The sequence below is a fragment of the Papaver somniferum genome, chromosome 4 (assembly GCF_003573695.1).
Source record: "Papaver somniferum cultivar HN1 chromosome 4, ASM357369v1, whole genome shotgun sequence".
NCBI classification, from domain to species: Eukaryota; Viridiplantae; Streptophyta; class Magnoliopsida; order Ranunculales; family Papaveraceae; genus Papaver; species Papaver somniferum.
The window spans coordinates 47,170,858-47,188,266 of record NC_039361.1 but is presented as its reverse complement, the minus strand read 5'-3'; the positions used below and the strand labels follow the sequence as shown (position 1 = coordinate 47,188,266).

Below are 17,409 nucleotides of genomic sequence, written 5' to 3'. Positions count from 1 at the left end.
AGCCCTGTAATTGTCCAAATACATCTTCTGCTAACTTTAATACCTAAGAGATTCGTTCAAGAGGGCTGACACCAGTCAGTGTTAAATCATTTTAATACAAAGACATCATCTAACTGCACTTTAATCTTTAAGAAAAATGAAAAATATAAATACTATTAATCCATAGGCGAATGCTTAAAGCTGGATTCTTGTTGGTAGATAAGGGATTTGATGAATTGTCAATGCAGTGTTGGACGGTTACTTCACTTCTTTACGTTATTAACTGTCATAACCTTGTCCATAACCTTGTAGTTGTATACATTTATGAGATTTGGCTTCGCTGGGATCTTAAAGTCTATTTCGTTGCATCCTTAATTTTCCAACTCTGCAGTCACTTGCTGGCATAGAAGCTGTTATAAACCTTTATACGCCAAGTTTTCCATAGTTAAATGTAATTTTTGGCCTCTCTTTTTAAGAAGTGGGAGGAGTCCCATGCCCCCCTGTGTTAGGACCAGACCAATAAAAGGGATGTATACATATTGCGAGAAAAAAATAAAATAATGCATTATAGTAATCTCAAATACCGTATGAAGCGGCTCTGATGAAATATAATCATCCTCATTACCATGAGTCATGCCCTTAAAAGCATCCCTAAACGCCGCTTTCTCAAATTGTGAAATAAAAAATCTCCAATTATATCAACCGAATGGATACCGAGTTTTACATAGGACAATACAAAATCAAACTTATATCATTCCCTTAACCTTGTCTAATAGATGCACAAACGTACATTCATTTATATCAGCGGAATGGTTTCCTCCAACTGGATGGATAAGCTCATATTTGATATCATTAAACTATATTTTATAGGTTTAACTCTTAAGAGCCTCCACTATGCCGGAAATGAGAATATATGATCAACGATGTCGACAAATGAAATCACAAATGAAATCAGATAATAATATTTGTGACACCTACTTCCTTAATACCCCATCTATACGCACAGTTACCGTTGTCATCAATTAAGTTTCTCATGGATACACAAAGAGACTCTTTCATCATGGTCATCACTTGTAACACTTGTAACAAATGCCAATGTATAACCTCAGTAAGTGCCTGAAACAAATTCGAAAGCACTCTCGTTTGTACTGACACAAATAGACATTTTGATTAGGATTAAGTGAAGCCACCGAGAAATTCTCAGCAGAAAGTCCACTCACTTGGTGAAGCCGAACCCGTGACACTTGACATAAAGGATCAATTGTAAAAAAAAACATTTAATAAATTTTATATAGTTCATTATAAGGTTCTTTATAAATTATAAGAACTAAGCTGCAAAAACGTAAATAACAAATATCATTAGATGATATAATTAATTTATTTCATTTGGAAAAGCAAGTTTCCAGCGAGATCAATATATTTTGTAACACCGGACTTCCGAGAGGGATAATTTAGGGTACCTTGATTGAGAAAATTATTCATTCATCAAGATCTAATAAAGAAGAAAAATCCATCCGAACTTATGAGTCCTATAAATAAATAATGTTAACACAAATGCTCAATTTGGTTAGCGTTTTCTCTTTATTTGTTGTAAATCCGCTCAAACCTCAATATTTAAACACATGGTTCTACTGAAAATAAAAAATAAGTAAGAATCCGTCACCCACATAGAGTAAAATAGACACCGACAATCTTAACTTTTGTTTTTCAAAATCACAACTCTGCCGTAAATCAACAAAAAGTAAAATCCTACATTATCAATCAAATACCCTTGAATCTCAAGATTGTATTTTATCAAAAGATTGAATTGAAAAAAAAAACCGAAAGTTAAAATACTACCTCTTTCCTCAAAACCCGTCTCAGTCTGCATTGTGTATCAATTTTTCATATCAAATCTCTGCGTATTACACAAAGTTATAACCAAATCAAATCCCATATTATAAAAAATTTAATAAGAAAAAAAATAAAAACGACAGAAAATGAATATACTACCTCGTTATGAAAAACATGTGCCGAGAAAGCGAGAGGTATGCACTAACGAAATGATTTCTTTCAAAAAGAAGAAGAAGTGTATTTGTTTGTTCAAAATCGATACCATCAAGCTTCAAAAGGACTAATATTATCCCGTTTCACCTCAAGTTAATGCTCAAGATCGCATTTGAGCCGATTGGTTACATGGTACTGCATGAAAAAAAACACCAAATAGATCAGACAAAAAACATTAAATCCCAAGAAAAGAAAAAGGAAAAATAAAACATAAAGAAAAAATCCCTTGCTCAAAGGCTTTATACAGAGAGTCACCCAAACCCGAAATTCCCATAAAAATGAAAATAGATTATTTCTTACAACATTTGTTGCAGTATTTTTGTATATTTAGCTTAATCATTCTATATATAGAATGCCGAACATTTATTTGTTGCATTATATACCCCATAAAATACTAACGGTACCCCCATTAGTTAGTTATGGTAGTTTTAATTTGGTTAACATGAAAATCATGAAATTATTCAAAATTTTGAGATTGATACCCCCTTTCAAAAATTTATTATACAACCATATATATAGACGTAAAATTATATTTATAAATACACAAAATCTTTCTTCCAAATATAGAACATTATTTTGACTGTGAGATTAATTGTGAGATTATATACTAAAAATATTATATCTTATTGAAGAACATAGAAAACCCTAGCTAGGTAAATCAACTATGGAATCGTTAGAATCACATTTGGAAGGTCCGGGTATTGAATCATATTAAGATGAACCGTAAGGCATTTTATCAAATCATGTTTAAACAAAACCCACAAATCAAAATCTCTTTAGAATCCTTAAATTACAATCGATTGCAAAGAAAATCTTTAAGGCATTTTATCAAACGAAGAAGGTATGTTGTACAAAACAATAAGTTTTCAAATTAGGCTAAATAAAGTATAACATAAAATTAATATCAATGATCATGAGTTCATGAATCATGATTGTTTTATTGATAACCTCTACAAACTATTCATTTTAACTCTCCTCATCCATCACTATTGATACAGTAACAAGAAATTAACCAGACGAAAATTTTTATTCCCAAAAAAGAGAACAAAAAAACCAAGATTAGGATTTTTTGCGAGCTAACATTAGCTTCAGGCATTCCATTGTTTTGTGTAGAGGAAGTGAACAAATTCCAAAAGAAAATTTAAAGTTCGAGACTTTTACAAAGAGAAGGAAGAAGAACAAAAACTCTGTAATAAAGATGGGTTTGTGTTTTTATCTCTGATTTGTTATTCGGGGGTATAATTATTTTTTGAATTTGATGGGGTAGGTAGATAAATGTTGGGGGTATATAGATAAAGGGGTATAGTTAGTATTTCTGGGGGTATATAGAAGAACACCCTAAAATATTGTGCATATCCTGAAATGTCTTAGAATAGAATTATAAAAGTGAGATTTATTTTACTAAAAATATATGAAAAACTCTCCAATTTCAGAGTTTCCAAAGCCTCACTTTTGGTATATAAAAAATTTGGTAGAATCTTCCGGAAGATGTCTAACATTTTTTACTTTTTGTGAAATAAGCAAGTAATATTAACAAAAACGAAAAAACAATATTGAATTTCGTTATGATGATTGTCTACTGCACTTTTATATTAATATTGTTTTGCTTAATATCGTTCTCAAAATTATGCTTAATATCATATATTTTTCATCAAAATTTTAATCGATAATTTTATTTCGACTATTTGACAGGATTAGTTATTTATTGTTGTGGGAGAAGAAGCATACTTTAATCTACAGGTAAGTATCTATAACTATAATTTTGATTTTCAATTTTTATCATTGATTCAAATTTGATCCGAAGTAATTTAATTAGTAGAAGTTTGATTTGTACCCATCCACAGATTTGCTTTTAAATTTTGACCAATAATCTGATAATTTAATCTCATTTGGAATTTTAATTGTAATTTGAAATTAAGGGTTTTAATTATCGATAGTTTGGAGTTGTGAGTTTTTTTTATAAGAAGTGTAATTGGATATTGGACAATATTATTTTATTTTTTTTAATTTTATGATCAATTTAATTTTATGATGAAATCATGATGGATACTGCATATCTTGATGTGATCTTTCCCATATATATATATATATATATATATATATATTTTTTAATTCTAAAATTAATTTTATGATTAAAATAATTACATAAAGTTATATTTTTTTGTTTCATAACTTTATAAGATTATATAAGTTCTAGTAATTGTAGGTAATTATTTTCTAGAATGTGATTGGCCAAATGATATTTCGTGGGTCCAAAAGATTCTCTTGAAATTCTATTGGCTGAAATTTAGAATGGTGGGGCCATAATCAACCAGAAGCTCCGATTAACCACGTCGCTCGAAAAAACTCTGTTTTTATATAAAGAATTATGTAAGAGTAGTTATGCCATTATCAAAAAGGGTGGATAAGGGGTGATGTTGTTTTTTATTTAGTGACCCTATTTTGGCATTATTTAGTATGCCTTAAAAAAATTCAGTATGCCTCAAAATAGGTTTCAATAGATATTGGCTCCTAAAATTATTTGGCGGAATGACACAGAAATTAGGTGCAGGCCCAAAAAAAATATTATTCTCATTGTCAGGCCCACAATTAATTTTTAGTTCCGTGACACCCATAATTATATGAAATTATTAAAAATGTCTGCATGAAGGATTATGCATCCGCATGAAGGGTTATGCATCAGGGGTATAATTGACAACGCAACTTGGATATAACATATCTAAAAATCTGCGCCTTGGAATTTTACAAATTTTATATCGTTGGAAATATTTTTAAGAGAGCTACGCAACGAGTACAAACAAGAATATCAAATTTTTATTTTTCACAAAAAAATCGAAGGTGATCATCATTTTAGGCAAAATTTTCGAAAACTTGATACATAACTATTATGCATCCACCAAAAAAGATGCATAACACATTCTGCAGACGCATAACGAATTATGCAACCATTTTCTCCACTGCATAACAAAATTATGCATTTGGATAACAAAGTTATGCATCTATAACAGGTTGTGTAACCATTGTTTTGGTTGATTTTAGTGTGTACATAAAAAAATTGATGCATAATGCAGTATGCATCCATATTTACGGATGCATATCAGGTTATGCATCTATTTTCTCGATGCATAAAAGATTGTGCAACAATTTTCTCGATGCATAATGCATTATGCAGTCATATTTTCGGATGCGTAACAGGTTATGCATTCATTTTCTCGACTGCATAACATGTTATGTAGATATTATTATAGGTGCATAACGTGTTATGCAGCCATATTCTGGACTGTATAAGAAGTTATGTAACCAATTTCATAATTGCATTACATGTTATGCAGACATTTTCCAAATTCACCAAGTTATATCCTCCAAAATCACCACTACCACCAACTCAATCAACAGCTGAAACACCCAAAAGCAGACCCAAAAGGAATTCAGAATCTGACCTCATATACAAGTTTGAATGCAAGTTCAGCTTTTGGATGTTGGTATTTATCATGATGAAGTTGCAAAGGTACAAAAAAAAACGCCAACACAAACTGCACGACAGAGTAATCCTTAATCATATCAGAAATCAAATAAAAACAAACAAGTACCAAGTTTACGATATTGCTTTCGAATTTTATCTATTCCTGCATTTTCTTCAAGCTGATTAATCCCACCATTAGCACAATCTTAAAAAAAAAAGCCAGACTCAAAAGCATACCGTAATAACAAAAAAAGAAGTATTAAAATTCCAAAGACTTACTCCAAGTAGAAAATACCAATCAATGAAAGATGACTTGATATTCTGGTTGTGAGTAATTTATGATGAATACATTCAGTATGCCAAAATGGTGATATTGTCGATGATGTTAACAATGAGCATATTCTTGTTACCAACTCTGACTTTAATTCATCTTCTTGTGTAACAAAAATTCCTTTAGTTCAACTTCATCCTGATAAACTTACCTGAATTCCTTTAGTTCCCTCCTAAACTTAAGATCAATGGATCTAAGCTTCAACAAATTTAAAGGGGGTTTACCCAAATTACCACCAAACCTAGCTACACTTTCTATTAAGATTCAGAAACAAGATCAACATTGAACCTTTAAATCATGATCAACATAGAACTATTAGGCGGCAGCGGTGAAAGTTGATGGCGTCTTCTTTCATGGAATCATATAGCAGATGCAAATAGATAGATTCAGAAAGAAGAATATTAGGTCAAATACGAGGGGAAAATTGATGACGTCTTCTCTTTTCTGCTTCTTCATCATCCTCAACTGAAAAATCTCGATGAAATTATAAAAGAACAACCTTTGTTGAATCATTCATCAGCGATTTTAATCTGCAGGGATTTCCGAAGTGAAAACTGTCGAGCAGCAGAATAAAAGAATTTGCCATTGAAAAAAATGAAAAACTGAATTTTATAAATTATGGGTTTGCGAGAAATTTTCTTATAAAAACTGAACTTTTCCGGGCGTGGGTTTCTTAGTGTAAAAAATCTGAAAAATGGGTGTGGTAGTAGTTTTCACTATATGCAATAGAGAGAAGTGCCCCAATATTTGCACCAGAGTGCTATATTAGGTCAAAGCCGACTTTCTGAACCTCTCCCGCAGACACAGTTTTTCGGGGTCGTAAACGAAAACATAAAAACCCAACCCTGCACCCTATCAATCTTGTGGTGGAGGGGCATGGTCGTAAGGAAACCCTCAGATTTTTGGAAGCAGCAAAGTTATCTTCTGATTAGTTACATTTGTGAAACCTAGTAAACATCGAAGCCTCGTGATCTGCAGATCCATCTCCGCCACCAAGTACACATTAAAAAAATTCATCACTGGTCTACTAGCTCAACATGCACGGTCGACCACGTAAACCCTTAGAACCAGAAAATAAACAAGTTTCGTTACAGAAAGCTACTGAGTTACGAATTCTTCAATCTCAACTCCTTCATAATCACCATAACAAAATGTAAGATTTATATGTTTTTTCTTTGATATTGATACTATTGTGAATCCTACATAATCATGATATTGATTTCTCTAATTAGTTATTTATATTTGTTTGCACTTCAGTTACACCAAAGAAGCGCTAGATCTTAGCGCGAAGTTATTGGGAAAAAATCCTGAATTTTACACAGCTTGGAACTACAGAAATTTTTTTGTCGATTATTTATCAGAAACAGATAAAGATTTGATCAAATCAACTCTCGATGAAGAACTGAAAACTGTATGTTTTTAACAAGAATCAACGTTTACCCCAGATTGAATCAAATTTTATTTTTTAGTTCTTACGTATTATTTATTTATTCTATTGAATTATATATGAATTTTTGTAGGTAGAGATTGCTTTGGTAAAGAATTCTAAGTCATATGGGGCCTGGTATCATAGGAAATGGATTTTACAGAAGGGATTATCGTCTTCGAATCATGAATTTAACTTACTCAAGAAGTCATAATTAAAGGATAGTCGAAATTTCCATTCTTGGAATTACCTGAGGTGATTATTGTGTGCCGATATTGAATCTTGGACAAAAGTTTACATTATATAATAAATTTATGCTTGCTTTTATCATTTTCTTACTAGGTTTCTCGCGGCATTGGGAATTGTATCAGAAAAGGAAGAATTGGAATATACAAAATCTATGATTGAAGAAGATATTAGTAATTATTCTGCATGGCACTAGAGTAGGTGTTGGTTTCTTACTCTCTTTGATTTAATTGGTATTAATCTTAGACTTTGTAGGTGTACCATGTGTCATAAGGCATGAACGCACTGTAGTAAATTTTTCTGTGTGAACATTACAAGAGATTGTTGAAAGGAAAACTATACATTGCAAGTTTTAGCATCGGTGGTAATAACTAATAAGGCATTGCTGATTTATGTTAGTATCTCTTAATATGTGCTTTTGTATAGCTTTTATAATTTTTAAATGGCAATTATCATTATCTCAAACCAATTCAATCAGGTACTAGGAAATAATTGGTTTTTGGTTTTTGCAGTTCTTATTTGCTGAAGCAGATAGCTAAAGGATCTGATTCGAAGGAAACGGCCTTAGAAAAAGAGTTTAAGCTTGTACACAATGCACTTTTTGTAAAACCACGTGAACAATCCGGTTGGTTTTACCATTTTGGCTACTTAATCAAATTACCACTTCATATGCTCCTGTGTTGGACAGTATCCCAGCAGCTTCAAAGTGGCCAATAGAGACTATAGTTAAGGAAATTGGTCACATTCGCGAGTTGTTGTTATCGGAAGGGAGCTGGTATTGTTTTCGTTATTTATGTTATATTATTATTATCTATTATTTGTATGTAGTTTTCAATCTCTCTCTACATTTATTTATTTTTTTATATTTCTTATTATTGTCTGCTTTGTGTTCCATTTGGTTTTTCTCTTTCAGTAAAATGGTAAAGCTTACACTCGCACGATTGTTGATTGCCCATGACACGATAATGTCGTACAGTGCTTATTTTTCACACGAGAAGGTAAATACAGAAGAAGTTCTTGAACTGTACACTGAGTTGATGATGTTGGATCCATCACATGCAAGATATTACAAGGACGAACACAGTTTAGTATTGATGGAGAAGGTAACTTTTCTATTGTTTTGTTGGGATACATCTATCCAAATTTTATTATCCTTTTTTACCATGCAGTTAAACTAACTCATTATCAAAGAAAGTTGCGTTGCATAGTGTTTTATGTGGTACTGCAGTTAATCTCCAACTGGAAATCTATAATGAAGGTCTGCCGATACCATAGAGAATCACTTTTTATCCTGATTTAATTGGGGGGTGGGTATTTTAACAGGGATTTTTTATCATGATATAATTGGAAGTAATAAATTTCATAAGTGGTTAACTGAAGTCCCTTTGTTAAGTTATAGGATTAATATTGTTTTGTCAACTTCTGATCCTATAACAAGTTCAGGAATTGGACTAACTTTAGTTGACTATACAGGTAATACAATTGAAGCAAGGGGAACCCATGGAATTAAACTGCTCAACAAGAGAGGAACTAGAGGCGATGTGAGCTGAAGCAGCCTTCCTAAAAGTGGAGTGGCACACTTTGCTCAAAGAAACGTATGCAAAAGCAAAAGAACAGAGATAGAAGATGAGCAATGATTTTGGAAATGCAAACAAAAACTTTGCTAATTTTAACATCTCAGCCCTAATTTTGATTAGCAAAATAGATTTGTAATAGATTTTCAATTAGGAATATTTGGAGATCTTTTATGCTAATTCAACTCTAATTTCTCCAACACTAACCTTTTTTTTCTTTTTATACATTCCGCTTGAACACTTATGTAACTTGGTCACTACCACTTCCTTAAATATGGAGTATAAAAAGATTAAATTACCCCAACACTTAATGTCAAACGTGGGATATTTATTTTTCTTATATTTTTAGTTTTATTTTACTTTTCAATATTTTAAATACTCCCTTAGGCCTGTTCCTATGCACATGCCAAAAAAATGGTGTTTGGTATACCAGGTGGCATGGCAAACCATTTGCGCCATTATGGGAAAACCAATAAGCGACAGAGTTTCCATCGAGCGATATTCATAATATCGCCAACGATATAGCTGGCGATGTTCTTTATCCCGAGCGATTTAAACAATAACACTGGCGATATTATGATTATCGACCAGTAGTTATTTTGCAACGGCTATTCCCCCACCCCCACCCCCAATGGTCCTATACATACGGCCTTTTACTTCTCTAGATAACTCACCCATACTTCTACAGATTTTTCACCAATTTCCTTTCTTATATTCTCAATTTTAGATTTCATAATCATCAATGTCGAGATCCAATGAAGAGAGGAATATTATTATGAATCGGTTCAGATTACAGCAAGAAAGGTATCGTAAGAGGTTGCAAGAACTTGATGATGAGGAAGCTGACGATAATAAACTCATCAAAATTTTGATGCTTGTACATACGGGACAAATACCAAGAGTTCCAGAACCCAAAGAAGTATTATCAAGAAGATATACGTATTGAGGGAGGGAATTTTACCACCAAAAGCTGATGCACGATTACCATGTCTTCGTTGCCAATCTGTACGAACCTCTCTTTCAAAATCAACATCAGTCTAACCACTATCCTTGCCTTTTCTCTTAGCTTGCATTATTAATGCAACATAAGAGGCCACTTCCTTGTTGATTACAATGAAGTGTTCTGACAATCCTTTCGCATCACGACCATTGATGTTCATGGTTTGTTCTTCATATTTCTTAAATATGTTATCCCACATGGTGTTACCATGTTGTTGTGCACCGTCGATACAATCTTGGGTAAAAAAACATAATTACGACAAACACATTCATTTTCTGCCATAGTGTATTTTGCACCACGAACTCGGGTTTTTTTTTTAGCTTTGCCTTGACTTTGAGATTGTGAATCCATTTAACAAGAGAATATAGATAGTTTTAGATTTGAAAAAGATTGAGAAATTGAGAAATTCTATAGAGATTTAGAAATTCTGGTGTGAGTTAAAATGAGTTTGAAATTATGTATTTATAGAGGTGGAAAATTGCAGCCATTGGATGATGAATTAATCATCGATAATCATAGAACCGAGCGACTGCTTGACTTACGCTGGCGATTGACTGACCCTCGAGCGACGTGAAGACCATCGAGCGATGGAATTTCTATCGTTCGATTGAAACTCTGTCATGTATGCCTATATGCCAGGACTGGCATATATGCATGCGAGTTTGGCAGTTTGACATACCTATAGTGAGTGCATATGCCAAATTTCATGTTTCGACATGTGCATAGGAATAGGCCTTATGGTGGATATTAGTATAAGGGTGTCCATGGACGCCTGTTGTAGCCGAAAAAATAAGTAAAGGAAATCAGATCCTTGAAGATGAAATAAAGAACAGAAATTGTGTATTAAAATTCTCAAATTGTTAGCATATATTGTAGCCCTGCACATTATGAACCGAACTATCAAAATCCTACAAGAAAGAAAGCAATTTTTTTTTCTCTCTTTTTTTTCGGCAAGAAAGCAAAATCATTCCTAGCATAACTTCTTTTAACATGCACCATTGACATGCACGTAACACGTTCGACAGATTCTTGAATCATTCTTCATCGAGGAAAAAGATTCAATCAACTACAACAAGCTTGTTGTATTCCTCGCCAGAGATTGCTTTTTCCATCACTCTAATGGGTGTAAACTCGCTAATATCCGAACCTTCGAGAAAAAGTGTCAGCAAGTTCTTTGAATATCCGCTAACGAGTGCGACACCCTTTTGTTGTGCCACCACCGGAGTTGAGCTAGAGTCTCTAAGGTTCCAAAACACAATCTCCGGCACCTTCATGTATCCTCTCTCTCTAAACTTCTTCTCTATCACCTGGTAGTCCGTCTCCCAGTCATTATTTTTTTTGGCCTCATCGAACTCCATGTCGCTGAACACGAATAGCCTCTTTATCATCTGATCTTTCTTTTAAGTTGCCATCAACTGCTACTTGCAATATTTGGTCGAAAACTTTCTGGAAATCAGTTGACATCTCCCAATCCATTTTTCTAATGGAAATTATCTTCGATGTCAAGTTTTCGCCTTCAATCTTCTGAAGTTGAGGTTTTGAGCTGAAAGTTATCAGTTTACCTTTCCACGGTTCTTGACTCATGTCGGATATTAGCAAACCAAGAGCAACACATACCTCCATTGGAGTTCCTATCGTACTACCAGATACATCACAGATAGCAAGACAATCATTCAGTTTTCCCATTTTCGACATGTCATCTACCATTCGTTGCCATTGCAGTTCCGCGACATTACAATCACCTTCGTCTTCCTCATCATCCAAAGAAGCCAATATCTCGTGCGGTAACAGTGCACCAGCAGCAATCTTTGTCTCTCCTTTTTTAACACTCTCTAGATACTCCTTGAACCGTTCTTTATAATGTTCTTCAAAGAAAGTCTTGTACTTTTTCATAGCAACGGATGAAACACGGTTATACGGCAAGGATTCCCAGTTTTTAGAACTCATGTAAACTTCAGGCAATTCTAGTACTTTACGAAGAGGAACCAAGTATTGTCTCCTCAAACGATCACGTACACGATAAACATACTGAGCTTCTTCAATATTTTCATAGTCAGGGTTGGAATTACGCGGGAAAATCCTTCTAGCAATACTTTCACATAAACGAGTAGCTTTGTCGAAACAAGAATTCAGAGAAGGACACCATTTCGAAGCCAAAGTAATCTTGCCAAGTTCACCGGAACTTAAATACTTCAAATCAGAATTTAAAAACTCGGCGAAAAGATCAGATACTGCATCATGCAAGATTCTATACTCGGTGTCTTTACCGTACCTCTCTAGTGCTCTTTTAGAAAATTCAATCGCCTTTTCTTTTCTACTCTTCTTTGGCTCGTCGAGTTTACTCCCGGCTTTTGTTTTCCTCAGTTTGGATTTTCTTTTGCACTTCTGGTGGGCATGAACTCGTTTACCATTCTGATTTTTCACTCTCTCTTCTGAACTTCTCGGATATCAACACCTTCATGAAGTCTATAAAGAATTTCAGGCAAATCTTTGAAATATCCAAAGCCAGAAATAGCTTTAAGATTAGAAGCTAGGGTTTTAGGGTGATTCTTATGAAGCCATAATGCAGCGGCGTAAAACCCTTCTTTGATTGATTTTCCAGTTCCTCTAACACCTCTCAAGTTACATATCAACTTCAAAGCTGTTAAAGGATCATGTTTCCAAGCCAACTCTAACCGTTGAGTCATGCTTGCATGTGGTGTATCAGGAACAACATGGAAGAAGAAATCAAGTAATGGGTTTCCATTTGTAACATATGTTGCTGATCCATTCTCTGTAAGACCTCTATCTGGAGACAAAGAATGATGCTGTGTAACTCTAACTGGAGAATAAGAACGAGACGGAGACCGAGATACAGAACGAGACGGAGAGCGAGACCAAGAACGAGGTCGCCGTGTCACTCTAACTGGAGACAAAGAATGAGACCAAGAACTAGATCGAGACGAAGAACTAGACGAAGAAGAACTAGATCAATATGAAGAAGAACTATATCGAGACGAAGAACTAGATTGATATGAAGAACTAGACGAAGAACTAGATCGATATGAAGAAGAACTAAACGAAGAACGATATCGAGGATGCCGTCTCGCTCTAACCGGAGACCTAGAACGAGTCGGAGAACGCCATCTTCTAATTGGAGACCGAGACGGAGGACGCCATCTTTTAATTGAAGACCGAGGCGGAGAACGAGGACGCCATTTTCTAATTGGAGATCGAGACGGAGAACGAGGACGCCATTTTCTAATTGGAGATCGAGTCGGAGAACGCCATCTTCTAATTGGAGACCGAGACGGAGGACGCCATCTTTTAATTGAAGACCGAGGCGGAGAACGAGGACGCCATTTTCTAATTGGAGACCGCCGTGTCACTCTAACTGGAGACCAAGAACGAGACGGAGAACGAGACCGCCGTGTCACTCTAACTGGAGACCAAGAACGAGACGGAGAACGATAACACAGTCTTTTAACTGGAGTCCAAGAACGAGAAGACCATGAACGAAATCGAGAACGCTGTGTCACATTAACTGGAGAGTCACAACGAGACTGAGAACGAGAACGCCGTCTTCTAACGGGAGACCGAGTCACAACGAGACTGAGAACGAGAACGCCGTCTTCTAACGGGAGACCGAGAAGGAGAACGAGACCTCCGTGTCACTCTAGAAGAACGATAAAACCGTCTTCTAACTGGAGACGGATATCGTCTAACTTGAGAAGAAGAGCGAGATGATGAACGAGACTGCTGTGTAACTCTAAATCGGGAACGAGATTGCTTTGTAACTTTAACTGCAGAACACGAACGGTACCGAAAAGGAGAATTCATAAAATCGTCAACGTTATTAACCATTAAGTCCATGAAAGTGAAAGCAGTTTTTTGAGTTTGGCGGTGGATTGATGGAGGACCAATGAGTTGAAACTCAGTAACAACAGAAGAAGACATTCTTGCTAGGGTTTTTGATTGAGAAGAAAATTAGGTATGAGAATGTTAGAATACGGCCATCCAAAACCAATTGGCAATGAGTGGAGAGGTCTTATAGATTATAAATCGCAGGATCTTAGAGCCCATATAATATGGGACTAATAATCTCAACACGCCCTCTCACGTGTAACCTCGTTGGGTCTAACACGTGGAAATCGGGTGACGCGGAGTAAAGACGCGGTTAGTGACTCGTCGCAAATAGCCTGCTCTGATACCATGTTAGAATATGGGCATCCAACTCAAAACCAATTGGCAATGACTGGAGTGGCCCATAGAGTTATAAACCGCAGAATCTTAGATTACCCAGTCAATGTGGGACTAATAATCTCAACACGCCCCCTCACGTGTAGTCTCGTTGGGTCTAACACGTGGACAATTAAATCGGGTGACGCGGAGTAAAGGCGCGGTCAAAGACTCGTCGCATATAATCTGCTCTGATACCATATTAGAATACGGACATCCAACTCAAAACTAATTGGCAATGAGTGGAGGCCCTATAAATTATAAACCGCAGGATCTTAGAATCCATACAATGTGGGACTAATAATCTCAACAACTCTGTCAGGTTATATGTATTTATATGTTTACTGGTAAATGCAAGGTGATACAGTATTTGAAGAGGAATCGAGATACAGGCCGGGGGAGGTAATTTATAGGGAAACGTTTACTAAGTTTGGGACAATTTCCATATTTGGATAGATTTCCTTAATTGATCACTAGTCTAGTGAAAAACAAATGAGAAGTCCTTTTTATAGTTTGGAAACATCACGCAGAATAGAGGATGGGGTGCAAACATGGCGGCAGCCAATTCATCCGTCCGGATTATATGTATAAATTGGAGAGATATTATTTTTTAATTGTAGCTCCCCATCCCCATCCACAAGGATTTATGCTTCTTTAGATATCAATCATGTTGTTTGAGATTCTCAAACCTTTATTAGTACATTGCATCGACCAGGACCAGGACCACGAGGTAGTGGAGGATAGGGTGAGCATTTTATCCGTAATTCGCGAATTTAATTTGGACCAATCGTGTTTTTGTGGATGGATGCCCGGACCGTTCGCTAATGGGTTCGATGCGGATGAGATTTTTGAAATCCAACGAATTACGAATCGGGTCTGGATGCAATTATGAAAATCCGTTGGACATCCATATCCATTAGATTAAGGGCATTTATATAGTTTCTAGAAAATATATAAATAGTTTTGAAATTTTTAAGGTATTTATTTGGAGTGTTGTCCATGACACTTTTATATTTATATATATAAATATATAAAATGTGTAGGTTTTATAAGAAGTCATCTATATTAGTTTTATTTTTCATTATAAATTTGAACTAACACAAATCCATTGGATTATCCGCACCTAATCCGTTTATCCGTGCATCCATTGGAGGTTGAATTGGATGCGGATGCCAAATTTGAAATCCGTAGTGGATTGGATTGGATGCGGATGAGGCAAAAACCGGTCCATACCGGCCTATGCTCACCCTTAGTGGAGGAGGTGATCCTCCTCGTGGAAACATTCTCACAACGATTATACTAGCTTAAGATATTTTTTTGAAGCATGTCTTTCAAACTATGATGATAGCACGGTTGGAGCTGAGCGTGTGTAATAACATCAAATCTGATAATAATAAAAAGTAATTTTTAAAATAAAATTTTAACATTGTTATTTGTACTCGTTACTAGACAATTCAAAGAGCTTTTCAAATGTACTAATTTTATAAGAACTGTTGGGTATTTTGGAAAGAGAGAAATAGGAGAGTGTTTAGTGCACGACATAAATGTACCACTGAAATCATCGATCAGGTGAATCTTGTGCTGGTTTTGTGGTCAACTGACTCAGATATTTTTAAGTTCATAAACACTAGCCTTATTTGGAGTAATTAGAGTACTCAGATGAGCGTGCAAACTCTTTTACTTTTCCGTTTTCTTTTGTAAGCCCTTTCACTCTCAGTGAAGGAACCTTTTGTGTTTTATTTTAATACAACTTCTTCACAAAAAATATATACTAATTTTATAAAATTCGGAGCGTATTCTGAAACAATAATGCTTCATCTATCGGGGATAAAAAACATGTGAGATATACCTGAAGAAACAAACCATGTGGGACCCATGGTGGGTAAAGGCCACCCTTGCTAATCTTTTTGGGTCACCCAGGGGCTGTTGTTTCTTACAGGATTTTCCCCGGTACATTTTTTATGTCAACGTAGCACTACTCATTTTGAAAGATACCAAGCTTTTTTTGAACTTTTTTTAAACATCGGCATTCCTAAGAATATATAAAACATTGATTTAATGTACATTTTTTCCTTTAAATATATATGTATGGTAGTGGTTGATATTTAAGGTCTGACTAAGTCTTATAGGTTAGATTAGACAAAAAGTGTCGCAACTTACATAAAAAGCATTGCCTATTCTTTAACACTACTTCTCTTTCCAGATATATCTCGCATTCCAGCTAGTAGCGAGATAGTTTCGCTGAATGGTTCAGCGTAGAAAAAAATCAACTTTTCGTTGTTTGGTTCAGCGCAGATTGATTTATTTTGATCCGACGGCTGAGATGGTTGTGTTGTTCCATTCAGTGCGGCCACGGGGAATGGTTCAGCGTATCTAGATGCTAGATTAGAATTTCCATAAGACTTAGGAGGTTATTCTAACTTCGAATATAGATGCTAGATTAGAAGACCATAGGACTTAGCCTTAGTAACATCAGGGTGACACCAAACTATTTGGTCTTTCTGTGTTCAACCAAAAAAAATTAATGCTTCACCAAAAAGGGGTCTTTTCTTTATTATAGTATATAGTAAGATAAGATGGGTTCCTGATTGTGATGGTTTCCCTAATTCAAGGAGGCCAATACCTGAGAATTAAGTTTGTAACTCCTATGAGGAGGTCTAAGATATGCGTTTAGTTATGGAATTCTCAATGAAGACTTGAGGAATTCATCCCACCTTTTAGGGTGTATATGAAAGACCACTAATAATGTAAGGAGTACATCATTATGGTGCTTATGGAGTACTTATTGATGTTAGGCGATAATGCCGTTATGGAGTTTTCAGATGGAAATGTTGGTAAGAATCTTGTTTGAGGAGAAAATCATCTTGGTGGTGCTGGAGTAAATTATTGATGCTGAGCAGAACGTGTCCATGAACAATTTATATTAGAGTGTGTAGAGAAGATAATCTCGTATGAATGAAGACTCTACTTTGGAGTTATAGAGTGTTTGTGAGAGTTCTTGTATTCGTTAACATTGTGGTGAGTCAGTTGGTGGTTCTATTATAAATAAAGAAATCGTAACCGTTTTGGTAGATGCAGACAATTTACACACACCGTGTATATTGTTGAACCACGTTAAATATGTGA

The 17,409-nt window shown here is 35.1% G+C and overlaps 2 pseudogenes; one reads left to right on the top strand and one right to left on the bottom strand.

Moving 5' to 3' along the window:
• The first annotated feature begins 6,856 nt into the window (after positions 1 to 6,856).
• Positions 6,857 to 9,041, top strand: LOC113272458 (annotated as a pseudogene).
• Positions 9,042 to 11,123: 2,082 nt separating this feature from the next.
• LOC113272457 lies at positions 11,124 to 14,001 on the bottom strand (annotated as a pseudogene).
• Positions 14,002 to 17,409: the final 3,408 nt, after the last annotated feature.